The sequence below is a fragment of the Nomascus leucogenys genome, chromosome 12 (genome assembly GCF_006542625.1).
Source record: "Nomascus leucogenys isolate Asia chromosome 12, Asia_NLE_v1, whole genome shotgun sequence".
Taxonomy (NCBI): domain Eukaryota; kingdom Metazoa; phylum Chordata; class Mammalia; order Primates; family Hylobatidae; genus Nomascus; species Nomascus leucogenys.
The window spans coordinates 8,606,189-8,621,801 of NC_044392.1; the positions used below are offsets into that span (position 1 = coordinate 8,606,189).

Genomic DNA, 15,613 nt, shown 5'->3' on the forward strand with positions numbered 1-15,613 from the left:
TTTTTGTTCGTTTTTTGAGACATGATCTCACTCTGTCATCCAGGTTGGAGTGCTGTGGCCCAATCATAGCTCACTGCAGCCTCAACCTCCCAGGCTCAAGCGATTCTCCCACCTCAGCCTCTCGAGTAGCTGTGACCAGGCACACACCACCATGCCCAGCTAATTTTGTATTTTTTGTAGAGACAGGGTTTTGCCATGTTGCCCAGGCTGGTGTCAAACTCCAGGGCTCAAGCAATCTGCCTGCCTAGGCCTAAAGTGCTGGGATTGCGGGCACGAGCCACCGCACCTGGCCCCATTCCACTCGATTCCCAGAGTCATTCAGGGAGCCTGGCACATAAAAAAGCAGCCTGTCAATAGCTTTTTTTTTTTTTGAGATGGAGTCTTGCTCTGTCACCCAGGCTGGAGTGCAGTGGCGCAATCTTGGCTCACTGTAACCTCTGCCTCCTGGGTTCAAGTAATTCTCCTGCCTCAGCCTCCCAAGTAGCTGAGACTACAGGCACCTGCCACCACGCCTGGCTAATTTTTTTGTATTTTTAGCAGAGACGGGGTTTCACCATGTTGGCCAGGCTGGTTTCTAACTCCTGACCTCAGGTGATCTGCTGGCCTCGGCCTCCCAAAGTGCTGGGATAATAGGCATGAGCCACCACGCACAACCAATAGCTTTTTAAAATAAATATTCAAATATTTATTGCATGCTTGCTGTGTGCCAGACACTGTTCCAGAATATAATGGTGAACAAGAAAGCCTAAGTCCTGCCCTCACGAGGCTGACACGGGAGAAAGGGAGACAGAAAATAAATAAGTAAAATAATAAATGTATAACACAATTTCAGGTAATAAGCGTAAGAAGAAAACTGAAGCTGATTAAAAAGAAGAGTGAGATGGCAGGAAAGCCTATTTTAGGGAGAGGTCAGGGTAGGCCTCTCAGCCGAGGGGACACATGTGTGGCATCTGAAGGAAGTGGGTGTGAACCATCTGGACAGTGGAGGAAGAACACTCCATGAGAGAAAAGGGCATGTGCAAAGGCCCTGAGGCAGGACTGAGCTCAGCACATCTGAGGAACAGCAAGACTGCCTATGGATGCAGAGGGCGAAGGGCAGCACATCCTAGGGGCACAGAGAGGTGCCAGGACTCAAGTTGCGTTAACCCTGTAGGACAGGGTCCCCACGCACAGCGCAGGATGGGTCAGCAGGAGGATGATGTGATCAGATTTATGATTAAAAACAATCACTCTGACTGCCAGGTGAAGATCAGACTATAAGGGCGAAGAAGCCAGGCTGGAAACAGGACTTGGTGGTCGTGGGGGAAGCGTGAAGAGTGGCTGGGCCAGGAGATGACCTGAAGTCAGATAGATGTAACCTGCAGGGGACGCAGGAGTCCACGATGACGCCTATGTTTCTGACCAAGCAGCTAAGTGGATGGTGGAGCCATTTACTGAAACAGGGAAAAGGGGGAGGAAGGGTGTGGGGGAGAAGGCCAAGGCCATATTTTGGACATGTGAAGTGTGAGATGCTCGTGGGATATCCAGCAAAGGTGACAGGTAGGTGGTTGGACAGGAGTCTGGAGCTCAGGGAGCCATCAGCATGGAGACCCATGTGGACAAGCTTAACTCAGTGATTTCACTGAAAGTCCTGGGACTGGGCGGCCTGACTGCCCAGGGCATGGGTTCTCAGTGATATCATACTGCCCCCTAGGGGCTACCAGAAACTGCAGTCTATTTTTGGTGGTAATAGGGTGCTACTGGCATTAGAAGGAAGGGATCAGGGAGGGACTCTAGATGTCCTGCAGTCTCCTACGTAATGGAGAGTTATTCTAAATCCTGGACTTTCAAAAGCCCTGAATAACATTCATGTAGATAAGAAAAATCTATTTATAATGATCTGAGCCTACACCCTAACTCCATGTTCCATATAAATCCAAAGAATTATTTTTTTGTATCAAATTTTTCCAGAAATCAACCCATCCTGTCACATTTCATTTCTTTTTGCTCAGAATTTTACCAAGAGATTTTTACTATGTCAAAACATCACGTTAACTTTGATTCTGCCAAAACAACACACCTGAATCAGTCCACACTACTAAGTGCAGCTCTAGGCAGAAGTACACATGTTCGAGTACTTCATACACGTAGTTGTTTCCAAGCATTTGAATACTGAAATGCATAATATGTTATTACAAACTGTTTTCTTTTAATTTCCCTTTATATTACAACTATGAAATAGTTTTGTTTTTTGTTTGAGGCAGAGTCTCACTTTGTTACCCAGGCTGGAGTCCAAATGGTGCAATCTTGGCTCACTGCAACCTCTGCCTCCCCAGCTCAAGCCATCCTCCCACCTCAGCCTCCTGAAAAGCTGGGACTACAGGTGTTCGCCACGATGCCTGGCTGATTTTTGTATTTTTTGCAGAGATGGGGTCTCGCCATGTTGCCCAGGCTGGTCTCAAACTCCTGGGCTCAAGCAATCCTCCCACCTTGGCCTCCCAAAGTGCTGGGATTATAGGCGTGAGCCACTGCACCCAGCCAATACTGTGTTTTTAATTAGGCATTCACTGGAAGGGTGCAGAGCTGTGACTGCCATCTCAGCACACTAGAGCATGAGCTGTAAGAGGCAGGTGCTAGGGTAGAAGGGTGAGAACTATTAAGGTAAAGAGTGAATACAGATAAAGAAAAGCCATGGTGAGTACTCGGTCCCTCCAAAAATTTAGAGACTAGGAGGAGGAAGAGACAAGGGAAGAGACTAAGGGAAGACACCATGGGGCGAAAGGTAGGAGAAGAGGGAGGCCACCATTGTCACAGGAAGGCAAGCAGGCCAGGCAGGAGAGAATGATGCAGGCAGGGGAGTAGATCTGGCTGCAGGAAGACTAAATAGTTCTCTTCTGATTGTTTCTATAAATAAGCGACACCATCAGCTGAGAGGGAGAGTGTATGAAGCAATGCTGGAGGGCTGAGGAGTGAAGAAAAGGCGTGTTTTCCAGTCAGACCATGGATGACAAATACCTCCAGCAATCTGGGAGGACCACTGGGCATTGCTCAAGGTGCCCTTAAGACCTGAGCTCCTCAACTCAAGAGGGACCAGATAGCTCAGGGCTGTGCTTTTCTCCAGCACACAGAGTTCTGCACTAGGTAAGAAGGAGCACAAGAGAGGCAGCGGGCTCCTTGGCAAGAGGAAGGAGAGTGCATCCAGCGATGGCACGTGAGATGTGAGTGAGGCAACAGGGCAGTGTGGCGCGGGTGGATGGGCAGCACATCTATGAGTCTAGGACACGTGCCAACCATGAAAACCCCCAAAAGGATGACGTGCTGTCACATGAGGAAATCTCAATATGCACTGCAGCTGAGAGAATAGTATTGTAGCAGTGTTTGTTTTCTGATTTTGAGAACTATGTCCTGGTAATATTAAAAATACCCTGTTTCTCATGAAATACATGCTGAAGTATTTAGTGGTAGAGGAACATGAACTCTCCAACTTACTTTCAAATGGCTCTAAAAAAATACGCACTGTCTATAAAAATACACAGAAGGAAAATAAATAGGAAATGATGTTCACCAATATAAACAACTGGTGAACTTGAGTAAATGCCAGCAAAGGTGTATGGGGTTCATCGCACTATTCTTGTAACTCTTCCGTGAGCTTGACATTACATAAAATAAAAAGTTACAAAAACAAGACACCACGGTAGGAGCAGACCCAGGCGTCTATGCTTCTTCCTCTTTTAATGAAAGGAGGCAAATGGGAACTGAAATAAGCCAAAATAAACAACAAAAAAGCTTTTCAAAGCCCAAAGCTAACTCCACCCTAGCAAGGCTCAACGGTCCTCCTATGTCTGGTGGCTGGGTCTCCTCCAGATTCCCTGTTTCTCAGCCAGAACCACGGCTCATCCTTCCATCCTGCACGGCCAGCTGCCCTCGCCCAGCCTCCCTTGTCACCACATGATGAGTGGTTCCTACCTGGTCCTGTGTGTTTGAAGATAAAGTTTTCATCATCAAATTTCTTCTTGTAGATGCACTTGCCCCTGGTGCCGCCGTGGTTTGTGAAATCACTGCCCTGGCACATGAACTGGGGGATAATGCGGCGGAAGCTGCTTCCCTTGAAGCCGAGTCCTTTAAATGGGTGCACAGGTAGCGAAAATTCTCTGGGATTGAGAAAGGGAAAAGTGCTGAGGTAAGAATACCTAACTAGATAATTAAAACTCCAGCTCTCTGTAACATGCCATCTCTACAAAAATAATCAGTTGGGTCCCAGCCACGGTGGCTCATGCCTGTAATCCCAGCACTTTGGGAGGCTGAGGTGGGTGGATCACCTGCGATCAGGAGTTCGAGACCAGCCTAACATGGCAAAACCCCATCTCTACTAAAAATACAGAAACTAGCTAGGCATGGTGGCACACTCCTAGGTGACAAAGTGAGACCCTGTCTCTAAAATAAAATACACACACCCCCCCAAACTCCAGCTCTCCAAATCTAAAAAAGTACATAGTACCTTTATTTAAACTAAATGCTTAAGTGTGGAAGTGGCACACAAATAGATTGAACAGACTAGGTGAAAAGAAGAGAAAGTCCAGAATAGACCCAGATCCGTATGAAAATTCAGGATTTCAGCTGGGCATGGTGGCTCACATCTGTAATCTCAGTACTTGGGGAGGCCAAGGCAGGAGGATTGCCTGAGCAGAGGAGTTGGAGACCAGCCTGGGCAACATGGCAAGACCTCATCTCTATTAAAATATATACATAGGCTGGGTGTGGTGGCTCAGGTCTGTAATCCCAGCACTTTGGGAGGCCGAGATGCGTGGACCACCTGAGGTCAGAGTTCAAGACCAGCCTGACCAACATGGTAAAATTCTATCTCTAATAAAAATACAGAAAATTAGCTCGGCGTGGTGGCGTGCACCTGTAATCCCAGCTACTCGGGAGGCTGAGGCAGAAGAATCACTTGAACCCGGGAGGTGAAGGTTGCAGTAAGCTGAGATCATGCCATTTTACTCCAGCCTGGGCAACAAGAGTGAAATTCTGTCTCGAAAAATATATATATACACACACACATACACACACACACACACACACACATATATACACAAAAATGTATATATATGTGTATGTATGTATATATGTGTGTGTATATATGTATATATGTGTGTATATATGTATATATATGTGTATATGTGTGTGTGTGTATATATATATATATATATAAAGGAATTAAGTATTTCATAAAGCTTGGCATCTTAAATCACTGGGGCAAAGATGGACTTTCTATAAACTGGTCTTAGGACAAATGAAAAAACATTTGGACTCCCCTACCCAATTATGCTAGGCAGCCATGACCTGAGAAGGTATATAATGACCAGGAGCTCAAATCCCCACAGACAAAGGTCTAGGTCACCCCACCAGATAAGCCATTTAGATTAGCAGAGGAGCCAGCTGAGGTGAGGATGAGAGGTATCTAAAATGGATAGCAGAGGAGGGAAGCCAGGTGCTGTGGCTCACACCTGTAATCCCAGCGTTTTGGGAGGCAGAGGTGGGTGGATCACCTGAGGTCAGGAGTTCAAGACCAGCTTGGCCAACATGGTGAAGCCCTGTCTCTACTAAAAATACAAAAACCAGCTGGGCGTGGTGGCGGGCGCCTGTAATCCCAGCTACTCGGGAGGCTGAAGCAGGAGAATCACTTGAACCCGGGAGGCGGAGGTTGCAGTGAGCCGAGATCATGCCATTGCACTCCAGCCTAGGATTACCAACAGTAATAGGAGTATATTTTTCAGAGACATAGCAATAAAAGGCCAAATAATTAAAATAGTTAAAAGAAATGAATGTGGCTGGGCGTGGTGGCTCACACTTGTAATCCCAGCACTTTGGGAGGCTGAGGTGGGTGGATCATGAGGTCAGGAGATCAAGACCACGGTGAAACCCCGTCTCTACTAAAAAATACAAAAAATTAGCCCAGTGTGGAGGCGGGCGCCTGTAGTCCCAGCTACTCGGAGAGGCTGAGGCAGGAGAATGGCGTGAACCCGGGAGGTGGAGCTTGCAGTGAGCCGAGATTGTGCCACTGCACTCCAGCCTGGGCGACAGAGCGAGACTCCGTCTCAAAAAAAAAAAAAAAAAAAAAAAAAAAAAAAAAGAAATGAATGTTAGGCCAGGCGCGGTGGCTCACGCTTGTAATCCCAGCACTTTGGGAGGCTGAGGCGGGCGGATCGTGAGGTCAGGAGATCGAGACCACGGTGAAACCCTGTCTCTACTAAAAATACAAAAAAAAAAATTAGCCGGGCGTGGTGGAGGGCGCCTGTAGTCCCAGCTACTCGGAGAGGCTGAGGCAGGAGAATGGCGTGAACCCAGGAGGCGGAGCTTGCAGTGAGCCGAGATAGCATCACTGCACTCCAGCCTGGGTGACAGAGCGAGACTTCGTCTCAAAAAAAAAAAAAAGAAGAAAGAAATGCATGTTGCCTCTGGCAGGGCAGAAAAATGATGTTGGGGGAGCAGAAGAATATTTTATTATAGAATGATTTTCTTTTTTTTTCTTTTTCTTTTTTTTTTTGAGACGGAGTCTGGCTCTGTCACCCAGGCTGGAGTGCAGTGGCGTGATCTCGGCTCACTGCAAGCTCCGCCTCCCAGGTTCACGCCATTCTCCTGCCTCAGCCTCTCCGAGTAGCTGGGACTACAGGCGCCCGCCACCACGCCCGGCTAATTTTTTTTTGTATTTTTAGTAGAGACGGAGTTTCACCATGGTCTTGATCTCCTGACCTTGTGATCCGCCCGCCTCGGCCTCCCAAAGTGCTGGGATTACAAGCGTGAGCCACCGCGCCCGGCTGATTTTCTTTAAACTATGTGCAATTATGACTTTGAGAAACATTTTTAAAAGCTAGATTAAGACAAAAAAGATTATGGGTAAAAAAAGGTCATCATGAATATTTAAGAAAAAAAGGAAAACACAACTGTCAATTGTAGCTACCTCTGGGAGATGGGCTGAATAGTAAGGAGAGAAAGTTTTAGTTTCTGATTAATACCCTTAAAAATAGTACTTTCTGGCTGGGTGCAGTCGCTCATGTCTGTAATCCCAGCATTTTGGGAGGCCAAGGTGAGAGGATCACTTGAGTCCAGTCCAAGACCAGACTAGACAACATGGCAAAACTCACCATCTCTACAAAAAAAATACAAAAGGGCCGGGCGCAGTGGCTCATGCCTGTAATCCCTGCATTTTGGGAGGCTGAGACGGGCGGATCACAAGATCAGGAGATCGAGACCATCCTGGCTAACACGGTGAAACCCTGTCTCTACTAAAAATACAAAAAAATTAACTGGGCATGGTGGTAGGCACCTGTAGTCCCAGCTAGTCAGGAGGCTGAGGCAGGAGAATGGCGTGAACCCAGGAGGCGGTGCTTGCAGTGAACCAAGATTGCGTCCCTGCACTCCAGCCTGGGCAACAGAGCAAGACTCCGTCTCAAAAAAAAAAAAAAAATTAGCTGGGAAACATAGTGAAATCTCCATCTGTACAAAAAACAATAAAAAATTGGCTGGGCATGATGGTGCATGCCTGTGGTCCCAGCTACTTGGGAAGCTGAGCTGGGAGGATCACTTGAGCCTGGAAGGTGGAAGCTGCAGTGAGCCATGATCACACCACCGCACTCCAGCCTGGGCAACAGAACTAGATCCTGTCTCAAAGAAAAAAAAAAAAAGCATTTTTTCCAGTGAAGACACTGGGCAAAGAACTCCTTAACCAAGTCAACAAAATTAACATTGCAAACATCTGAACTGACATCATGTACTTCCTCATACAATGCACTAACAACACTGCTTCTGTGCTATTGATGCCAAAACACAAAACCTAAATCTAATCATGAGGAAGTACTAGGCAAATACAAACTGAGAGGCACCCTTAAACACAACTGGCCTATTCTCTTCAAAGACGTCAAGATCAAAAAACACAATGAAAAATTAAGAAATGGTTTCAAATAAAAGGAGACTAAAGAGACTTGACAACTAAATCAACGTGGGAATCCTTGTCAGGGAAGAAAAATTGCTAAAAATTACTATAAAGGATAATATTGGGACAAGTGATAAAATTTGAATATGGCTGATCACTCAATGTTACATTTTATAATTTTGATAGTTGTACTCTGATTATGCAAGGGAATATTCTGGTTCTTAGGAAATATATACTGAAGTATTTAGGAGTAAAGGTGCATGGTCTTCAACTTCTCAACTGAAATGGGAAAAATACACATATGCATCTGTGTGTAATGTATGTAAAGAAAATGATAAAGCATACAGGGCAAAAAAAGGAAATTAATGAGAAGGTAAAGAATATATGAGAGTTCCTCTAACTGCTTTTTTTTCTTTTTTCTTTTTTTTTAAGACAAGGCCTTGCTCTGTTGCCCAGACTGGAGTGTGGTGGTGCAATTATGGCTCACTGCAGCCTCAACCTCCTGGGCTCAAGCAATCCTCCTGTCTCAGCCTCCCAAATAGCTGGAACTATAGGCACATCGCACTATACCCGTCTAATTTTGTATTTTTTGTAGAGATGGAGTCTTTTGCTGTGTTGCCCAGGCTGATCTCAAACTCCTGGACTCAAGTGATCCTCCCACCATGGCCTCCCAAAGTGCTGAGATTACAGGTGTGAGCCACTGCACCTGGCCCCTTGAAATATTCTTACAGAATTCTTATTCTATATATCTGTAAGTCTGAAAATATATCCAAATAAAATTACGAAAAAAAAAAACCCAACAATAAAACCAAACCAGAGGATAATTAAAACTGTTTAGAACTTTTAGTTGCCTACTCTTTCTAATGGCTCTAAGCCTTTATAGAGCTTTAAAAATGCCTGCTGTGCCTCATTTGTTACTAGATGCTGGGATCTGAGACGCCTCAGATGGAAATAGTGTTAAGGGCCCAGGACTCCAGGTAGCTTCCTCCCCATCTCGTTCAGCCACCAATGTCCCGCCATCCTGACCATGGCGTCCTGCTCACCTGCTGTCATGGGCACGACGTCGGAACGCAGGAGGGTTTGGATGCAGCCAGCCAGCTTGTTCCCAATCTTGATGTCCATGTACACCTGAGGATTTGACCAGGCCTTTTTTAGCAGTGGGCTCTCCCTAGGTGCAGAAGACATTGCTAGAAAACTCCCTGATGCCCCAAGGACTGCGAGTATTCTACACACCCACCCAGAACACAACTCCAGTGAGTAGGCTGGAGCAAGTGCTGATGGGGAAGGCCTTGGGCCCTGACAGGGCTGCAGGAGGCAGGAGCCACGGCCGTAGCACCCAGCTGGACGCCCAGTGACAGGAGACCTTAGCACTGTCTAACCTGAGGCCCACACACGGGCGTGTTACCTCATCAGGCTCACCCTCAGAAGCATCAGTTTCCTTCTCCTGCCCCGCAGTCACAGAACAGCGCTTTTCTTGCCCATGATCCACAACTTTCGACACCTTCAAATGCCAGCTCCAATCTACCTACTGTCTTCCAATTAAACAAAACCATCCATGTGCCACCCCCTCCTCCCTCTATACTTGGCCCTGCACATACGCTGGCTGGCTACCTGGAAGCAAGCGGGCAGCCCTCTTGCTCAGGCCTAAGTTTTCAGAAGACAGTGGAGGATGCTGGGCCTTTTTGCTTTGTGCTCCAAGACAAGACTGGATAGAGGATAAATATAACATTCAATACAAACCTTCCCATTTGTGTGATAGAGAAAACTCTATTTTTTCGTTTGTTTGTTTTTTTAAAATGGAGTCTTGCTCTGTCGCCCAGACTGGAGTGCAGTGGCGCGATCTCAGCTCACTGCAACCTCCGCCCCCTGGGTTCAAGCAATTCTCCTGCCTCGGCTTCCTGAGTAGCTGGGATTAAAAGCACATGCCACCATGCTCGGCTAATTTTTGTATTTTTAGTAGAGACGGGTTTCACCATGTTGGTCAGGCTGGTCTCGAACTCCTAACCTCGTGATCTGCCCGCCTTGGCCTCACAAAATGCTGGGATTACAGGCGTGAGCCATTACACCCAGCCAACTCTATTGCTTTTTTGGATTAATAGTTCAACATACAGGTATTGAGCTATCAGGCCAAGTACTGGGATTCCTAAATAAACAGATATAGTTGGATGTGGTGTCTCACTCTGTAATCCCAGCACTTTGGGAGGCCAAGGCAAGAGGACTGCTTGAGCCCAGGAGTTCTGAGATCAATCTGGGCAACACAGTACGACCCTGTCTCTACAAAATAAAAAATGAAAAATTTAGCTGGGTATGGTTGTGTGCCTGTAGTTCCAGCTACTTGGGAGGCTGGGGAAGGAAGACCACTTGAGCCTGGAAGGTCAAGGCTGCAGTGAGCTGAGATGGTACCACTGCACTCCAGCCTGGGCAACAGAGCAAGACCCTGACTCAAAAAATAAAAAATAAATAGATAGGCAGTAAGATAGATATGGCCCCTGCCCTTGAGGAACTGGCTAGCCAGCAGGGGAGAGATACCCACAGTGTAAGAGGCACACAGATCCTGGAGCTCTACAGCCTTAGTTCAGACCTCAGTTCCACCATTATGAACTGTGTAACACTGAACAAGGTACTGACCTCACTGTGCCCCAGCTTCCTCACCTAGAACTGGGGATAATAACAGTACTTATCTCAAGTAATTGTTATTAGGGTTAAATATTAGTAGAGCACTTAGAACAGTGCCTAGCATAGAGTAAGCAATATTTAGACATTTGTTAAATAAGTAATTTCAATATAATGCAGTCACATTTCTACATAATCACATTTCAATATAATGCCAGGACAGAGGATGCCACAGGAACCCAGAGGCCATGGGAGCCCAGAGTGATACTTGCCTCACTCACTGGAGGATTCAGAAAAGCTTCCTGGAGAAGGCAGTAAATGGGCTGCACTATGAGAAATGAGCAGGCATTAGCCACATAAAATAAGTTGGAAAGGACACTACAGGCAGAGGAATGACTTACACCAAAACATAGAGATTTACAGGTATCTAGAAACTGTTGTTTCCTAGAATATAAAATGGGGATAAAATATGGAGACATAAGCAGGAATCAGAACACAGAGAGGCCTTCTGTCCCTTTTGATGGAGGCTGGGCTCAATCCTGTAAGTCAAGGGAGTCCCTAGAATGTTTGAGGAGAGTGAGATTGTCAGGTCTGCCCTTTAGAAAGCTCCCTCTGGCTGCTAAGGATAGGAGGAAAGCAGGCCTGGGGCAGGGAGACCAGTTAGGAAGCTACTCCAATTATTCACAGGAGAGAGGATAAGGCCTCAGCCAAGGCAACAGTGGCAGAAGAAAACTGGAGAGGAGAAATGCAAGATTTAAAAGATAAAATTAGCAGGGTCTGGCAATGCATTAGGTATGAAATATAGTGAGGGATCTAAACTGGCACCAAGGAATCTGGTTTGGGTGTGACTATGTTGAAGACGGCAAAGTGAACTAAGATTGGGCATAAAAGAAGACCAGAAAGGTGATGAAACCCATTTGGGATATGCTTTATTTATGGTGCCTACAAGACACCCAGACAGAAATATGTGAAAGGTCAGGGCTAGGGACAGAGATCAGAGTATCATTCCGACAATGAAAGATCGTTATAACCTTAGGAGATAGAAGTGGCTGACATGGCATAAGGATAATGTGGAGAGAGGAGCTGAGGGCTAAGGAAGGAATTCAGGGAAATATCACTGCTCAAAGGGTGGACAGAGGAGGAGGAGCCCCTAAATTATCCTGGGAAGCAACACTCAGGATGGCCTGACAGAGAAGCAGGAGCAAGTGGAGTGGGCAGGGAGAGCCTTGTGCCTGTGTACTGACTGAGGGGAAGGGGCCTCTACATGATTCTGCCCCCTTGGAATCAGGGCAAGAACAGGAAGACAGTGAGCCTGCTGCCAAAGACTAGGAGGATAGTGGATGCTCGTGATGCAGAGTACTCACCATCCTTTCTCACCTCAGATATCCGCCTTGCTCAGCAGCAATCACAAATACCTGAACCCACATAAGATATTTCTCACCTAGATAAGAAACCCAAAACTTCTCCTTTAAATTCACCCACCACCACTCACCTCAGAAATTCCCTATGTGGAAAGCAGCAGCCTCTCCTCTGGAAGCATGAACTTTCATTCTCACCTCCTGGCTTTCTGCTTTGGGAAGTCTCAACCACCTTCTTCTTTATCCTCTTCCCAGCAAACTTCTCCACCCAGTCTTCATCTGACCAGACTGAAAGGAAGGAATCAAATGAATGTTAAGAAATTCAAGCCATGAGCCAATAGCTAATTAGCTATGTCCAGTTCTTCACTGCTTTGGTCAGCAAAGTGGACTCAATATGTAGGGTTTCACAGTCAGAAGTTCCCTCTTAGGAACTCTCCAAGACAAGAAAAGTTGTCACTGGTAAGTGTCAGGCCCTAAGTCCAGCTCTTAACAGAAGTGAATGAGAATAAGGAGGGAGAACTAAGTCGAGCCAAAAGGAATGTCCCAGCCTGTGCCAAGGCTGCCATGGCATAGTCTAAGTCTATGTCCAAAAGCTAGACCTTGACACGGGGCAGTGCCTCCAGCTTTGCTGAGAATCTCCAACTGGTTACTTCCATGGAGGTGCTACATTCTCTTCTGCCCTATAAACCACTCTACTTGTGTTTATACCATCACTACAAGAGAAGTAAGGCTGGGATAAAAATGCAGCCAAGGGCCAAGCGCAGTGGCTTACGCCTATAACCTCAACACTTCGGGAGGTCAAGGTGGGTGGGGTCATTTGAGGCCAGTATTCGAGACAGTCTGGCCAACAGGGTGAAACCGCATCTCTACTAAAAATACAAAAATTAGCTAGGCATGATGGCACATGCCTGTAATCCCAGCTACTTGGTAGGCTGAGGCATAAGACTCGCTTGAACCTGGAAGGCAGAGACGGCAGTGAGCTGTGATCGCGCCACTGCACTCCAGCCTGGGCGACAGAATGAGACTATCTCAAAAAAAAGCAGCCAAGGCCACAAGGCCAAAGTTGTGGAGTTGTGGACATGACAGGGAATCTGTGAGTTGCTCCCACTCACCTGGTCTGGAAGAGCCTTCCTTAACTCTCATTGGTTTGGCCAAATGAGCTCAGATTCATTCTGGAAAGACTGAAATACAACTCAGCTGCTTAAACCTGCTGGGTTAAAAGAATACCTGACAGTCTTCCATTTACTTCCCAGGAGGCTGAGACCTGCTTGATTCCAAGCCTGGGAGCCTGCAGCCCATAAGCAGGCTAAGCACAAAACTAACCACTAGAATGCCCTTGAGCCACCATGCACTTCCTTTCTTTAATACCAACAAACAGGAAGGTCTGTGCTGGCAAGATCTTTGGATTTGAGCTCAGGACTCTGAAACTATAAGGGTAAATGCAGTTACCAAGTGCTTGAGTCCACCTTAGAAAGTCAAGATCAGCTTTGAACTGGAGGAAAAATGGTATTGTTGACTGTTGAGGGGCATGTTTGATGAAGGCGTAACAAAGAACATGGAATGAAGTGTAGGAATATTTCATTAGCCAAGAACAACTGATACTTCAAAAGAAGTTTGTTTTGGGCCTTTTCATGAGAACTAAAAGTTACATGAAAAAAAGATTCCCTAATTTAGTAAGACTGAGGTTATAATTACAGATATGTCCTTTATTCTTAGAAAAAAGATGGATCAGGTACTAATTTTATTCCCAGTAATTTTAAAAAATGGAATGCTAGCATTAAATGACATCCTTGTTTCATAGTCATGAATATCAATCACAAAAATAAAAAGCAGGGGGCCGGGGGCATTTAAGGGTTTTGTGGTAGGCAGAATGGCTCTCCAAATATGTCCACAGCCTATTTCTCAGAACCTGTGACTATGTTATGTTATATGACAGGAAAGAATTAAGGTTGCAGATACAATTAAGGTTGCTAGCTAACCTTAAAATAAAATTATTATCCGGGATTATTCAGATGGACCCAATGTAATCACAAGAGTCATCTAAATACGGAAAAGAGAAGTAGAGAGTTTCAAAGTGATGCAGTGTGAGAAAGATTTAAGAGGCCATTGCTGGTTTTGAAGTGGAAGGGGCCAAGAGCCAAAAAATGTGGGTAGCCTCTAGAAGCTGGGAAAGGCAAGGAAACAGATTCTCCTTGGAGCCCCCAGAAGCAACAGAGCCCTGGCAACAACTTGATTTTAGTCCAGTGAGACCCCTTTTAGGTTTCTGACCTCTAAAAGTGTAAGATAAATTTGTGTTGTTTTAAGCCACTAAATTTGTAGTAATTTGTTACAGTGGCAATAAGAATTAAAATCATTCTCTTTTTTATTTTTTGAGACGGAGTCTTGCTCTGTCGCCCAGGCCGGACTGCAGTGGCACGATCTCGGCTCACTGCAAGCTCCGCCTCCCGGGTTGACGCCATTCTCCTGCCTCAGCCTCCCAAGTAGCTGGGACTACAGGCGCCTGCCACTGCACCCGGGTAATTTTTTGTATTTTTTTAGTAGAGACGGGGTTTCACCGTGTTAGCCAAGATGGTCTTGATCTCCTGACCTCGTGATCCACCCGCCTCGGCCTCCCAAAGTGCTGGGATTACAGGCGTGAGCCACCGCGCCCAGCCAAATCATTTTCTTTTTAAAAAATTATTATTATTTGGCCAGGCGCGGTGACTCACATCTATAATCCCAGCACTTTGGGAGGCTGAGGCTGGTGGATCACCTGAGGTCAGGAGTTCAAGAGCAGCCTGGCCAACATGGCAAAACCCCATGTCTACTAAAAATACAAAAATCAGCCAGGTATGGTGGCATGTGCCTGTAATCCCAGCTACCGAGGAGGTTGAGGCAGGGGAATCACTGGAACCCAGGAGGCAGAGGCTGCAGCAAGCCGAGATTGTGCCACTGCACTCCAGCCTGGGTGACAGAGCAAGACTCTGTCTCAAAAAAATAAATAAATAAAAATAAAAAAATTATTATTTTGTAGAAACAGGGCCTCACTATTGCCCAGGTTGGGTCTTGAACTCCTGGCCTCAAGTGATCCTCCTGCCTCCACCTCCCAAAGTGCTGGGATTATAAATGTGAGCCACCACACTCAGCCTCAAATCATTTCCTTTTGAAGCACTCAATTTGTCATAATCCTTGCTGATTTTCTCTTCTTCAGATGTTAATTGGTTTAAGAGAGCCTAACTCTTCAATGGCTGTTTTTGACTACAGCTAATCACAGCAGTTCTCCATAATCACTTTCATATACTACATGAAACACTGCTCTTACATAAGATTCACAAATTGACCCTGCAAGCTGGGCGTGGTGGCTCATGCCTGTAATCTCGGCACTTTTGGAGGCTGAGGCGGGCAGATCACTTGAAATCAAGAGTTCAAGACCAGCCTGGCCAACATGGTGAAACCCTGTCTCTACTAAAAAGACAAAAATTAGCTGGGCATAGTGGTGTGCGCCTGTAATCCAAGCTACTTGGGTGGTTGAGGCAGGAAAATCGCTTGAACCCAGAAGGCAGAGGCTGCAGTGAGCCAAGATTGCGCCAATGCACTCCAGCCTGGGCAACAGAGTGAGACTGTCAAAAATAAATAAACAAACAAACTTTGCAATCAGGTTACATTTTATTTGCGGTACACTGTCCTAGCCTAGGGATTAGCAAATTTTCTGAAAAAGGCTAGATAGTAAATATTTTTGGTTTTGTAGGCCACA

The 15,613-nt window shown here is 46.1% G+C and overlaps 1 pseudogene; it reads right to left on the reverse strand.

Moving 5' to 3' along the window:
- Positions 1-15,613, reverse strand: part of LOC115837552 — a 36,493-nt pseudogene that overhangs the window by 14,982 nt on the left and 5,898 nt on the right.